The sequence below is a fragment of the Bubalus bubalis genome, chromosome 22, assembly GCF_019923935.1.
Source record: "Bubalus bubalis isolate 160015118507 breed Murrah chromosome 22, NDDB_SH_1, whole genome shotgun sequence".
In the NCBI taxonomy this organism is placed as follows: Eukaryota; Metazoa; Chordata; class Mammalia; order Artiodactyla; family Bovidae; genus Bubalus; species Bubalus bubalis.
Window position 1 is genome coordinate 13523501 of NC_059178.1, and position 13641 is coordinate 13537141.

Consider the following 13641-nt stretch of genomic DNA (forward strand, 5'->3'; position numbering starts at 1 on the left):
ATCAGAGCCTCAAAATCTAAACTCATGCCCTATGGCACTTGTCAGATTTTGACCTCCCAGAGTTCCACTCTTTCAAATCTCATTCAATTTTTTGTGTCTATCAAGAAAGGCACTAAAGATTTTATGGGAGGAAATATCTGGCATTTGTATGGCATATGAAACTTTTCAAAGGGCGTCACTTGCATGATCTCATCTGGTTTCTACAGCATCCTCAGCCCCAGGAGGCAGGCAGAGTGATATTGTTGATCATATTTGTGCAGACGCAGATTCAGAGAAGTGTTGCTACCTGCTGGGACTTGCACAGCCCAGTTTGGGACCCCAGGACTCAAGCTCCCATTTCCTGACTACTGTGTACTGCCTCAGTGCTCTCACGCCTTTCCAGCTCACTCTTGCTGTTGCTAGAGGATGTTTTTCCTTTCCTTGGCATGTCAACATTCTTGGGTTGTCCAGGAATGTACTTTCTTAGAGAGGAAAGGGAATAGATATTTTTGCCACACACAACACACTGTGCTTGCCAGGCACCTAATAGGGACACTCAATAAATATTAATTGAAGAATGCAGCCACAGTGGCGTTCATGCTGGCCAGATCCTTTAAAGTGTCAAGAATACTCCATGAGGGATTGAGTGTTGGCCTAGAAAACTGGAGGCCAGTGACGTTCTGGACTAATGGAGCATGTTCTCTTGGAAGATGAAAACACTCCCTGGGGGCCCCTGTCTATCACCTGGAGAGAAGGAGGAAGGAAGCTCAACATTTGTTCAGAGCCCCCTGGGACCTGTGTTTGTTTAGCTGGGTGGGCCTGCCCCTTCCAGGTGGTGCTGGTGGTAAAGAACCTGCCTGCCAATGCAGGAGGCGTAAGAGACTCGGGTTCGATCCTTGGATGGGGAAGATTCCCTGGAGGAGGGCATGGTAACCCACTCCAGTATTCTTGCCTGGAGAATCCCATGGACAGCAGAGCCTGGTGGGGTATGGTCCATAGTGTTGCAAAGAGTCCTCTACTTCTGTGTCTGTCTCAAGCCAGTGGGAGATCCGGGGAGACAGCTGGCTGGGTAAAGGACAAGCATGACTTGAGAGGTATGGGGGGATAGGTGAAAAACGGAATGGTGTGCCCCCTCCTCTGGCATTCTGAGGGGATGTAGTGCCTGTTGAGCATCTCTGGCTTGTCAGAGAAGCAGCAGGAGTCTATTTGGATCAGCAGTTCTGGGCACACAGGCCACTGTTGGAGCCTCTCCCTTGGTCTGAGCCCATGGTGGCTCCCAGAAGGCAGAGCTGGTGTTCCCTGAAGCCCAGGGTCCGGGAGAGGGGACAGCTGGGCTGGAATGGGTGAGGCAGAGGCCTGGGTCGTTGAGGAGCCACTCGGGGAGGGCTGTGGCCCAAATGGCTGACGTGCCAGGGGAAGGCCTCCTTCCTCATCCTGGGGGGACCGTAAGGGAGGTGCGGACCTCTAACCCCACCCAGTGCCTGTGACCACCCTCTCTTGGCTTCGGATCTGTTAGATGCAAAAGCCCCTGCATGGAACTTGGGGCTCATCTGCAAATGCAAGCACCCAACTCATGCTTTAGGACCCTGGGGTGTTTACCAGTGAGCTTATTTCTGCTTTCTTTGGCCTCTTAGGGTGGTTTTTCTTTAGTTTTTTCAGAAGTAAGATTTGTGAGTTTGTGCAATTTTAGACAAATTATCAATTTTAGATGATTTTGGTATCAGAGAGCTTCCTCGGCATCTTCATCAACAAATTATACTTAATATATTCCCGTTAATCAAGGAGAACAAGAGGAATGGACATGAGCCGTGTGTGTGTGTGTGTGTGTGTGTGTGAACCTGCCTGCCAATGCGGGAGACTCAGAAGATGCTGGTTCGATCCCTGGGTCAGGAAAACCCCCTGGAGGAGGAAATGGCAACCCACTCCAGTATTCTTGCCTGAAAAAACCCATGGACAGAGGCGCCTGGCAGGTTACTGTCCTTGAGGTCGCAGAGTCAGACAAGACTGAGCACGCACACATACCAAGATCTATGCTGCTGCTGCTGCTGCGTCGCTTCAGTCGTGTCCGACTCTGTGCGACCCCATAGACAGCAGCCCACCAGGCTCCCCCGTCCCTGGGATTCTCCAGGCAAGAACACTGGAGTGGGTTGCCATTTCTTTCTCCAATGCATGAAAGTGAAAAGCGAAAGTGAAGTCCCTCAGTCGTGTCTGACTCTTAGCGACCCCATAGACTGCAGCCTACCAGGCTCCTCCATCCATGGGATTTTCCAGGCAAGAGTACTGGAGTGGGTTGCCACTTCCTTCTCCATGTATATATATATACACAAACATATATATTTCTATGACATAATAACAAACTTAATACACAAATGCTTTCAGCAGCAGTTCCACAAATGGAAGGTTTACTGGTCAACCAACCTGTATAAGTGGACACTTTTAGGGCTTGGGTACCACAGAATTGTTCTATGCTGGGTTCAGAAATGCCTGATTGGGGTTTCTTCTTAAATTACAATTCTGTAGACTCATCTCCACAATATTCTTCGATGTACATCGTCTTATTTTTTAGTTTTTATTTTATATTGGAGTATAGTTGATTTACAATGTTGTGTTGGCTTCAGGTGTACAGAAAAGTGATTCAGTTATAAGTGTATACATATAAATTATTTTTCAGATTCCTTTCCCTTATGGGTTATTACAGACTACTGGGTAGAGTTGCCTGTGCTGTACAGTCGGTCCTTGTTAACTATTTTATATATCATAGTGTGTCTATGTTAATCCCAACCTTGTAATTTATTCCCCCTACCCCTTTGGTGGGCTTCCCTGGTGGCTCAGAGGTTAAAACATCTGCCTGCAATGCAGGAGATCTGGGTTTGATCCCTGGGTCGGGAAGATCCCCTGGAGAAGGAAATGGCAACCCACTCCAGTATTCTTGCCTGGAGAATCCCATGGACTGAGGAGCCTGGTGGGCTACAGTCCAAAGGGTCGCAAAGAGTCAGACCCTTTGGTAGCCACAGTCTGTTCTCTAAGTCTGTGAGTGCTTCTGTTTTGTAAATAAGTTCATTTGTATCATTCTTAGGGCCCACATATAACTAATATCATGTTTGTCTTTCTCTGTCTGAATCACTTCATTTGGTAAAATGTCTTCCAAGTCCATTCATGTTGCTACAAATGGCATTATTTCATTCTTTTTATGACTGAGTAATATTCCACTGTGGGCTTCCCTGGTGACTCAGATGGTGAAGAATCTGCCTGCCATGCGGGAGACATGATTTTGATCCCTGGGTTGGCAAGATCCCCTGGCGGAGGGCATGACAACCTACTCCAGTATTCTTGCCTAGAGAATTCCCATGGATAGAGGAGCCTGGCGGGCTACAGTCCACAGGATCACAAAGAGTCAGACATGACTGAGTGACTAAGCACAGCACAATATTCCTCTGTGTTTTTATCATCTCATTTAATCTCAAGGCAGCTCTGCACTGGTGAGCATCATTGTTATCCCCATTTATCCACAGGGAAGTCGAGGTCTTCGGTGACACTGCTAATGGTAACAGAGTTGATGCTTGAACATGGCATTTCTGGCTCCTGTGCTGGGTGCTGTGTGCTTCCCCTGAAACTGTAATTGTCTCCATTATCCTGTGTTTGGTGGCGCATTCACTTAACAAGCATGAACACCTCGGGGGCTCTGCATGATCAACCCCACCCCACCCCCCTGCCCAGCAGCTCTCTTTTCCGCAGTTCTGATCACTCTGCCCATGCTGTCACCATGCCAGCCAGGCTGGCCTCCCAGCTGTTCCTGTAACTTGCCAGCTCACCTGTCTCAGGTTCCAGGCCCTGGCTCCCTCTCTTTCCTGGAAGAGTCTTACCTGATCTTTGTTTCTCTCCAGACAGGCCTTCCCTGATCACAGACCTGAAACAGCCATTCTCAGCCCATACCAGCCCTAGTCCCTCACTCTACTTTATGTTTTCCAGAGCTCTTGTAACTATGTGAAATCATATTTTTGTGTGTGTATATGTTTACTTAGTTCTTCTCTGTCTCCCCCTAAAGTGCAGACTCCCCATGGGAGATACCATGTGCCTGAGCGATGCTTGGCCCATAGTTGGTATGAAGGAGAGCCAAGGAATGGTCCTTGTTCATCCAGCCCACAGTATAGCTGGTGACAGGGCTCTGGGGGACTGCAAAACGTGATCCTGCAACTGTAGGGTTCAGACGGCGAGCCCCAGAAGAAAGTCAGAGTGACCAGGCATTCATACCTTCATTCATTCACTCATCGAGCACCAACTTTGTGCAAACAGCCAGGGTCAGCCAGCCGAGAAGAGCCGGACTGCTTCTTTCTGTTTGTTTTCTTACCTGTGCATTTTAGACAGCTGGGACAGCTACTGCTGGGCGTAGAGATGTTGATGGAGGGATAGGTGAGTTCTGGACCTGAAGGTGTTACTAACCAAGTGCGTGATCTTAGGGGATCTTCTCTCCATCTTCATGGAACTCCGGCTGAGAAAATGCATGTAATGAGCCTCAGACAGGAAAGGGAGGGAAGGAGGGACACAGAATTGGGAGTAACTGAGAGTTTTAACTATGCCCCCCTTGACTTTAGGGCAACTTATTCTTCAGGAAGGTATTTAGACTCCCCCAGGATTTCTGGATCTGAGATTCTTTCCTTGGGCTTTAAGTAGTAGTTTCTCAGCTTTAGGGTTTTGCATCGAGAGACCCTCCCTTCAATTGTCAACATTTAATTTTTCTAAATAAGTATTTAAGTAAACACTGTCTATTATCATCGCCTTTCATAAAAAGATAGGGCATATTGATTCCTCGAACTAGGAAGGACAGCATCTCAAAAGAAATGGTTTATGGACTTCCCTGGTGGGAAGGCGGTTAAAAATCTGCCTGTTTATGCAGAGGACACAAATTCCATCCCTGGTCCAAGAAGATTCCACCTTCTGTGGGGCAACTAAGCCAGTGAACTCCAACTACAGAGCAACTAAGCCGGTGAGCCCCAACTGCAGAGCCTGCTCATCTAGAGCCTGTGCTCCACAACAAGAGAAGCCAGCACACCACAACTGGAGAGTAGACCCTGTTCGCCGCAACTAGCGAAAGCCCGTGCAAAGCAAGGAAGACTCAATGCAACCAAAAATTAAAAAAATGAAATGATTTATTCTTTCCTTCTGGGTCAGTCTTTTGTTCAGCCAGTATCAGTGAGTGCTTGCTCCATGCCAGTGTTTGATGTGCTATAATACAGGGCTTCTGCCCTCAAGGAGTCATCGGGGTAGGTGGACATGCCTGCTAAGGTGCTTCAGTCATGTCTGGCTCTGTGTGACGCTATGGACTGTAGCCCACCAAGCTCCTCTCTCCACGGGATTCTCCAGCCAAGAATACTGGAGCGGGTTGCCATGCCCTCCTCCAGCGGATCTTCCTGACCCAGGGTGGAATCTGCGTCTCTTCTGTCTAGCCTGTATTGGCAGGCGGGTTCTTTACCACTGGCGTCACCTGGAAAGCCCTGGGTAGGTGGGGAGACAAACATGAAGCAAGGACTTGGAATTAAAGGTGAAATTTCCAGTGTAGTAAATGCTACCGCAAGGAGATGCCTGAGGCTGCCAGAGTGTATAATAATGGGGGTGGGGTGACCTAACTCAAAGATAGAGAGGAGCATCCCAGGCTGAGAGACAGCACATGCCCAGTCCCCGGGGGCGGAAGGAAGGTCCCGAGGTGACCACTCAGGGCTTACAGGTCACGGAAGGGCTGACCTTGTTCCGAGGGCTGTAGAAAGACTGCTGGGTGGTGGTGCAGTCAGGCCAGCACTGAGACCAGCCTCAGCAGAAGGGGGTTGGCGGGTCTCAGTGAGCCAGATGCACAAGTGGGCAAAGTACTGTGGGCAGCAGTCCCCAGGGAGATGCTGATGGCTTGCGTCCTGCTGGCTGCGGTGAGGGGACCTGCAGAAGAGCAGACAGACTGAGAGGCATCTCAAAGGAAAAACTGACGGGATGCTGAGCCTGGTTTGGACGCGGGATGAAGAAGGAGGAGGTTGCTGGTCTTCTGATTCCCACCACTGGATGGAGATAGGCAAGCTCTCTTTTTAGTTATTTATTGGCCACACTGTGCAGCACATGGGATCTCAGTTCCCCAACCAGAAATCGAACCCACACCCCCTGCATTGGAAGTGCACAGTCTTAACCACTGGACCACCAGCGAGGTCCCTGGGCAAGCTTTCTCAGGGTGGAGACCTGGAGAAGTAGGTTCTGGAAGGAAGATACTGAGATATGCCCTGTTTGGAACATAACGAGTTCAAGGTGCCTTTGAGCCATCCACGGGGAGGTGTCAAAAAGGCAGGTGGCTGTGGGCTGAAGTTCAAACCCGAGGTCAGCCTTTTCACTTGACTCACCTTCTCTTTTTGGCTGTGATGGGGCCGTCTCCTGAGGGAGAAGTCAGTGGCCTGAGTGGAAGCCTTACTTTTCTCTTCACGCCCTTTTGTCCTCTTTAAGCTATGTAGCACTGAGCGTGTATTACATATTCAAAAATCAATAAAACAAAAAAAGCAAAATTATCTAATAATTTCGCATTTGAGAAAATATATTGCGTTATGGAAACTTGACCACGGATCACAGGTTTTGAGGCCTGAACTGCTGAGGACGACTTTAAAATCCCTTCTACCTCTCGCTGAATGTTACTGCAATTTTTCTTTATGGGTCTACTAGATGTGAGCAATGCTGAATAACATTGTATTCCACAGACTTTGAAAGCCTGCAAAATAAATGTTTATGGAGAAAGGTGGGATGGAGACTTCACTGGGCAGCTTCTTCCCCCGTCACCTTCCTCCTCGCTTGTCACCATCAGCAGCAAAATTATTTCTAGGACATAAGAAAATAGGACTCAGAGTAATACTAGCAAAGAGCTAGGAACACTAGATTGTGTTCTCACATACCCCTCTTTCATTCTAAGAAAAAGATGTCCCAGCCTTACTAGTTGGCTTTTAAACTCTGATGCTGGCCGTGTGCCTTTGACAGTATCTCAACTGATCCTGGTAAAACCCACAAAAAGTCCCAGACACTAGAAAGAGTGGCTTCCTTCTTCATGACCCTGTCACTCGGACACTTATCCCAGCAAAAATCCATTTCCTAGGCTTGGAAGGTTAGGCAAAATTAGCTTATTGGGTGGCTCCTGCCGCCAAATCCATGATAATCATGACGATTAGCATCTGTATGCCAGCTAGTTTACATAGGACTTGTGCTGGCGGCGTGTCCGGCGTGCCTGCGCTGCGTCCCAGCAACCCCCGGGGTGAAGGCTTTGTTCCTGGAGCCTCTCACCGGGTCTGGCATACACAAGACGTTGTTAATTCAGTGTTTGTTGTATGAGGAAGGCAGACAGACGATGGAAACAGCTTTCCTAAAGCCTTGAGGCTAGTAATGGCAGAAGAATCTATTTGATCCAAAAACTGGGCTGAGGGTCCTGTCTGCTCCCCTGGGTCCTCACAGTGGAAATGCCTCGGCCATCACTCATAGGGCTGGGCTTCTTTGGTGGGTCCCACGATGTGCCAGGAGCAGCGTGTGTGGTCACCTATGAGTCTCCGCTCTACTACAGACAAAACATCACCCCTTCTGCAGGCTGCCCAGTTCTGATTCACCATTAACAGGATGTCTCGTCGCTATGAAGCTATCTGGCACTTACTACGCAGAATTTAGCTCCAAAGTCATCCTTTAATGACTTAGGGGAATGGGAAAGAAAAATAGCGGGGGGCGGGGGGGTGGGATCAGAAAAGAGTGAAGGCTAATTTGGTAGCCCAATATGACCAGGAGCTTGAAGTCCATTTGTTGGTGTCTTGAAGTTCAAATGTAGCCTGGATAATGAGGAATATCAGCAGGGCTCCTGGGGTGCCTCTGAGCAAAGCTCAACATTTATTTTCTTGTTTTGCTGTCTTTAAAATCAATTTTTTTACTGCCCGTGGAAATCAGCCAAATTGTATGTCTCTCTGTCTATACTGCAATGGCGAATCCTAATTTTTCATTGTCGGCATTTGAAGCCATTATCTAAGCAGGTCCATTACTGAGCCATCACAGGCCAGCTTCATGCTGGAGGCACTTCCCTTCTCCTTGTGTTAACAACTGGCATTGTCTCCTGACATGAAGCAGTTTGCTTCAAGTGAGGCCTGACTGTTGGTTTGAGGAGTGGCCATCATGGAGATTTTCCCAGTTATTTGAGAAGAAACTTTTCTGTAGTTATAGATGGTGTTGTGTCATGCCTGCAAATTCTTTCTACAAGGAAAAACTTCACTCTGAGGAAGGTGAGCTCCCTGAACATCCCTTGCAGGAGCCACACCTCCATCTCTGACCCCCTTGAGGCTTAGGAGTGTTTATAAATGAAGTTATAGACTCAAAGTGACAAGCGCGGCTTGAGTTTTGAAGACTTAACTCGAAGCGGACAGAAAACAAGCAGTTGTTTCTGTGTCACGTTTTCCTTTTGAATACAGTCATTCATGTCATGCGCACGTCTGCCTGACTGTCAACTCACCCAATCTAGTTCCAAATATTTATACCTTTAGGAAAATTTCTGAGACACGCCCCCCCGCCCCCCTCCCCGACAGAATCAATCCCTTGATTTTCTGTTTTCCCGATCAGGGGCCTCCATTCTTTTTCTTTTTGGCTGTGCTGGGTCTTCCATTACTGCACACAGGCTTTCTCCAGTTGCAGCAAGTAGGGGCTGCTTTCTCTAGCTGCGGTGTGCCGGCTTCTCATTGTGGTGGCTTCTCTTGTTGCAGGGTCTAGGCGCGAGGGCTTCAGTAGTTGGGGTTCCTGGCTCCAGAGCACAGGCTTCATGGTTGCTGCCCACAGGATTAGTTGCTCCACAGCATGTGGGATCTTCCCAAATCAGGGATCAGATCCGTGTCTCCTGCACTGGCAGGTGGATTCTTTACCACTGAGCCAGCAGCGAAGCCCGGGGCCTCCATTCTTGCTCGCACTGTTCTTGCTGCATTCTTTTTTTTCCTCGCTCCATTCTTGAAGGCTGACCATTTTCCTATTTCTAGCCCTCTCTTAAATTACACCCTTCTTGAGGGCAGAGGCTGTTTAATACACCTTTCTGTGTCTCAGAGGTCACGCCTGGGACCTGGCACCACCTCTTGAACCAGTGCTGGTGAAATGGATCGAGAATCACAAGAACCCCTTTCTATTTCCAAAAGGTGCCACTCTCCTCTTCTCAGATGGGGCAGGCTCCTCCTTCCTGTGCCTCTGTGGTCGGGACGCCAGTGTTTGTGAGACTGTTCTCCTGGTTTAGGACTTGCACCTCACTGATATCTAGAATGACTTTTGATTAGGACTGGTGTGTTTCCTCACCGACTCTTGCCAGGGTCATGACAAGGCAGCCTCCGCCCTTGCCGTCTGGGATGACACATTGGCCTCTGTTGTCATCAGCCTTCCTGTAGGAACTGCCCCACAGAGAGAGACGCTGTCTGCAGCCTCACTTCCACATGGGACCTTGCCAACTCGTCCTTTTCTACAAGAACATCAGAACAGCAAATTTCAGGAAATGAGAAAAGCAGACACGGAGTAAAAAAAAAAAGAGCAAACCTTCAAATTAGTATATTTTTGAATAAGTGGTACATTCACAAGGTGCAAAGTTGAAAAGGTACAGAAAGTTACATGCAGTTAAGTTTCCCTTCCAGCCGTTATCTTCAGCCATCCAATGGCCATCCCTGGAGGAAATTGTGACTGTATATTTGAATGTCTCTGTTGTCCTAGGTCTTTGCTTTTCCTGGAGGTTTCTCTCGACTCCTTCCTAAGAACATTCATTTCACCCTGCCCCTCCCGCTCTGGCCCCCAGGACCTAGCCGAGAGCCCTGGAGAGTCACCTGGCAAATGTTATGGATCAGTTGACAGCATGCCTGTAACACAAGCATATTTGATGAGTCAGGACTTATAGAATCTTTATTTGATTGTGAATTAGATGCATTTCATTCACTTACCTTCTCGTTCTCCTAAGATAAGCCAAGAAGTGCAGATTGTCACATCGGCCTCACTCAAGCTGTCTTTCTTTCATGAGCCATCACTTTCAGTTGTATTGTTGCCAGTTCAGGATGGCTGAGGGAGCACACATTTTTCAGGGGACAGTTGCACAAGAAATGTCGATATTTTTTCAACACTTTTTTTTTGTGGCCTCTTCAATTGTTTCTTTTTTGGCTTCTGCAAGGAAAAATCCTCATCCCTGCCTTGGTCCTTGGCCCCAACACCGACACACCCACCTGCCCTTTGGGGCCTCTCTCGACCTTTCTTTTCCAAGAACCACTGAACATGAGAAAAGGCCTGAAAGGAGGAATCCTGCCTTCCCCGAGACGAGGTATTTATCTATTTATTTTAGTGTTTGCTTAGTTGCTTGTAGCTGTAGAGGGTTTGCCAGTTCTCTTTTTCTGTTCTCCTCTTTCTCTTTCATGTCAGTTTCCCCGCTGGCAGTTGTGGACAGTTCACCTGCTTCTCCTCCACTTCCTGTATATACTCTGCTGCCCTCCTTCCTCTCGCACCCTGGGGCCCTGACTGCTCAAGACCACGGGCCTTGGAGCAATTTCCCTCCAGCTTCCTCTCTCCTCTAGATGCTTAGCCAGCGGTCGGTCAAATGGCGGGGTTAGTCAAATGGCGGCCCCCGCAGTCCTTCGGGTGCCAGGGGCCAGTGATTAAGTAGCCAGGTCTTTTAGCTGACTCCATCCTTGTTTGTCATAACTCCGCTGCAAGTTATTTTGGTCTCTGTGACTTGTGGCCGCACCATGATTAGGGTTTGATTACTATCACCAAAGTGACTAAAAGATGAAAATAGAAGCCACAACAGGAAATAAACAACTGCAAATGAGATATTTTATTCCATATTCCCTGCCAGCAAGTGATTAGAATCAAACTCATTCACAATAGTTTGGTGAACTCCTAAACTTTTTTTTTTTAAGGATTAGAATAGTTTGAAACTGGGTGCTTGTTGGTTTCATTTGTGCCCATGGAAAGAAAAGGAAAGGAACTCCCTTTCTAGGCACACTAGCCAGCCAGGAGTTCCTCTACAGTCCAGCTTCTTTCTTGGAAAGGAAAGGAATAAGAATGTGAACGAGGTGGGGCTGGCTCTCAGGAAAGCTTGGGATGTTAACTGATTCAGGGGATGCCAAGGAGCTATAAAGCAGCACCAGCCACTGTAGGTACTTGCCCAGCAACCCACCCACTGTCTACCTAGGGCAGTAAAATGGAGGAGGAAAGCCATGCACAGAGGGTAAGACAGGAGTGACGCCTGAATTAAAGCACCGACAATTACACTATATGGGAACATATCTTTGCAAGTATATGCATGTTCCTCCCAGACAAGTTGTGACGTCAGATTCAACTCCTAAAACACCCACTAAATCTACCTGCCTTGTGTGTGCTCCAGCCTGGCATCCCAGAGTGTGAGCACCACTGGCCACATCTCCCAGAATCATCAGGTTCTCTATTTAGCCAAGAAGCTTAAGCAGAATTATGCCTTTTGCTTTCACTGCTTATTTAAGTCCTTCTTGTCACTTTGCAGCCTGGCCTAGCCTCGCTAGGAAAGTGAACATCTTCTAGCGATGCCCAGAGCAGAGAGTGGGAATGAGACCCTGAGAGGTCAGGAAGCTTACCCAGAAACCTTTTTAAATCTTGCCAAGTGCTCTTCTAATGCGAAGATCACCTCTAGTACAAGTTATTTAACCAGTGAATGGCAGAGACCCAGGGGCTTCCCAGGGAGCTCAGTGGTAAAGAATCTACCTGCCAATGCAGGAGATGCAGGAGATGTGGGTTCGATCCCTGGGACAGGAAGATCCCCTGGAAGAGGAAATGGCAAGCTACTCCAGTATTCTTGCTTAGGAAATCCCATGGACAGAGGAACCTGGTGGGCTACAATCCATGGGGTCACAAAGAGTCAGGCACGACTGAGCACGCACTCATGGCAGAGTCCCAGGCAGGAATCAGGTTTTCTGACTTGTAGTTTGGCATTCTTTCTAAGCCTTTCTGAGGTGAGTGTATCATTTCTCAGATACCTCCAAAATCCCATTTCTACCTCTTTTGCCTATGATGGTGGGATAACCCATTTTCTCCTGGGCTTTCTCGGCTGCTATCTTAGTAGGTTGCTTGTTCAGAAAGTTTCACACACATACACAGGTTACAATGCCCTTTTCAATAAGCAATATATTAAAAAAAAATATTTATGCACTGGGTGTTAGATCCTGCATGTGGGATCTTTCAGTCCTGGAAGGCAAACTCTTAGTTGAGGCATGTTGGATCCAGTTCCCTGGCTAGGGATCGATCATAGGCCCCCTGCATTGGGACATAGAGTCTTAGCCACTGGACCACCAGGGAAGCCCAGCACTATTTTTAATTTTAAGAAAACTATGATCTTATACAATTGCAGCCTATGTGGCTTACAAAGTAAATGTTTAGAATCCTAGCTGCTGCCCTGTTCTACACCCTTCTGCCCTGCTTGGCATTTCTGGCTCTTCTAGGTCAATGAGCTTCAGGGCCCCTTGCTTAGAGATGATAATGATTTTCTCCCTTATATATTATTTAATATATAATATTATATTATCACATAATATATCTCCAAAGGTGCTCTTGGTGGGTTGGGGTAGGGGGAGAAGGTCCAAATACCTATCTATCCAACTCTGTTGATTCCTAAGTAGTTATTAAGCCTCTGTAGCATGTAGACAGCTTTTAAGTTGCTGGAAGGGAAGGGGCCGAGTTGAGGTTCATCAGTGCCTTTTCCTTTTATTACCCCCCCTTTTTTTTTTTGGTACCTTTTCCTTTAAAAGGGGCATAATTTAGCTGAGAAAATGAAAATAGTTCATTTCATCTTTTTAAAAAGATTCATTTTAAAAAAAGTCATTAAACTCCCCAGTGAGTTTGATTGTCATCCTGACCTCACAATTCTAAATGGCTTAAAATATATATATATATTATTTCACTGAATAAGATGTGAGGTTAGACCACCATGCCAACTAGTGGCCTCGTCGATACTGACGCTTATATGTTTAAATCATGACGCTTCTCAGCACCAACAGCTTTCACGAAGTAAACGCTATCTGGTGCTTTGCCCCATCAACGCCTTACCGTGTCTATGCACCAGTCGGCCAGGTGGGTCTACGCTTTCTCTATAGCCCGGGGTAAGGGGATAAACTCGCTGACACTAAGCGCCACAGAAAGCTAAGGGGCCGAGGAAGGCGAAGAAACAGGCCCCGCATGCATATGCATGCAGGTCTGCTCGGAAGGTAACCTTCCCGCGCCGGGAGGCGGAGTGGCGGAGGTCTTCCGGGCTCCGGAGGAAACCTGCCCGCAGCGGGCGGGCGAGCACCCCCCAAACACACCCCTGCCACCTCCCGCTAAGATGCTGCCCCTCGCAACTCGTCAGGCAGCCAAATGCATTCCAGAGCTTTGCACAAGACACACTTCTCCAGGCAGTCCTAGAAACCCGAGCCCCGAGCGGGAGAGGGCGGGAGGGAGCGCGCGGCCGCCGCTGAGGTCACATTCGCGCCGCCTCCCCGCCCTCGCGGGCCGGCTGTTCCCTCCAGCGCGCACTTCCCAGGGCCTCGGTCCAGTCCGGTGTAAATGTCTTTTACGCGGAGACAGCGCTCTCCTCCCCCTTCCCTCCCGCGCGGCGGCCAGGGGATCCGTCGCCAGGGCCTTTAAAACAAAACGAATGAA

At 48.3% G+C, this 13641-nt stretch overlaps 1 long non-coding RNA gene across 1 annotated transcript; it reads right to left on the bottom strand.

Annotated features, from left to right (window-relative positions):
• Window positions 1–4362: 4362 nt before the first annotated feature.
• On the bottom strand, window positions 4363–11780 carry LOC112581395. Its single transcript, XR_006547686.2, has 5 exons — window positions 9927–11780; window positions 9298–9845; window positions 6354–6819; window positions 5719–5904; window positions 4363–5471 (listed from the first exon to the last, which is right to left on the bottom strand). It is a non-coding gene; the product is annotated as an uncharacterized LOC112581395 (long non-coding RNA).
• Between the last annotated feature and the right edge of the window lie 1861 nt (window positions 11781–13641).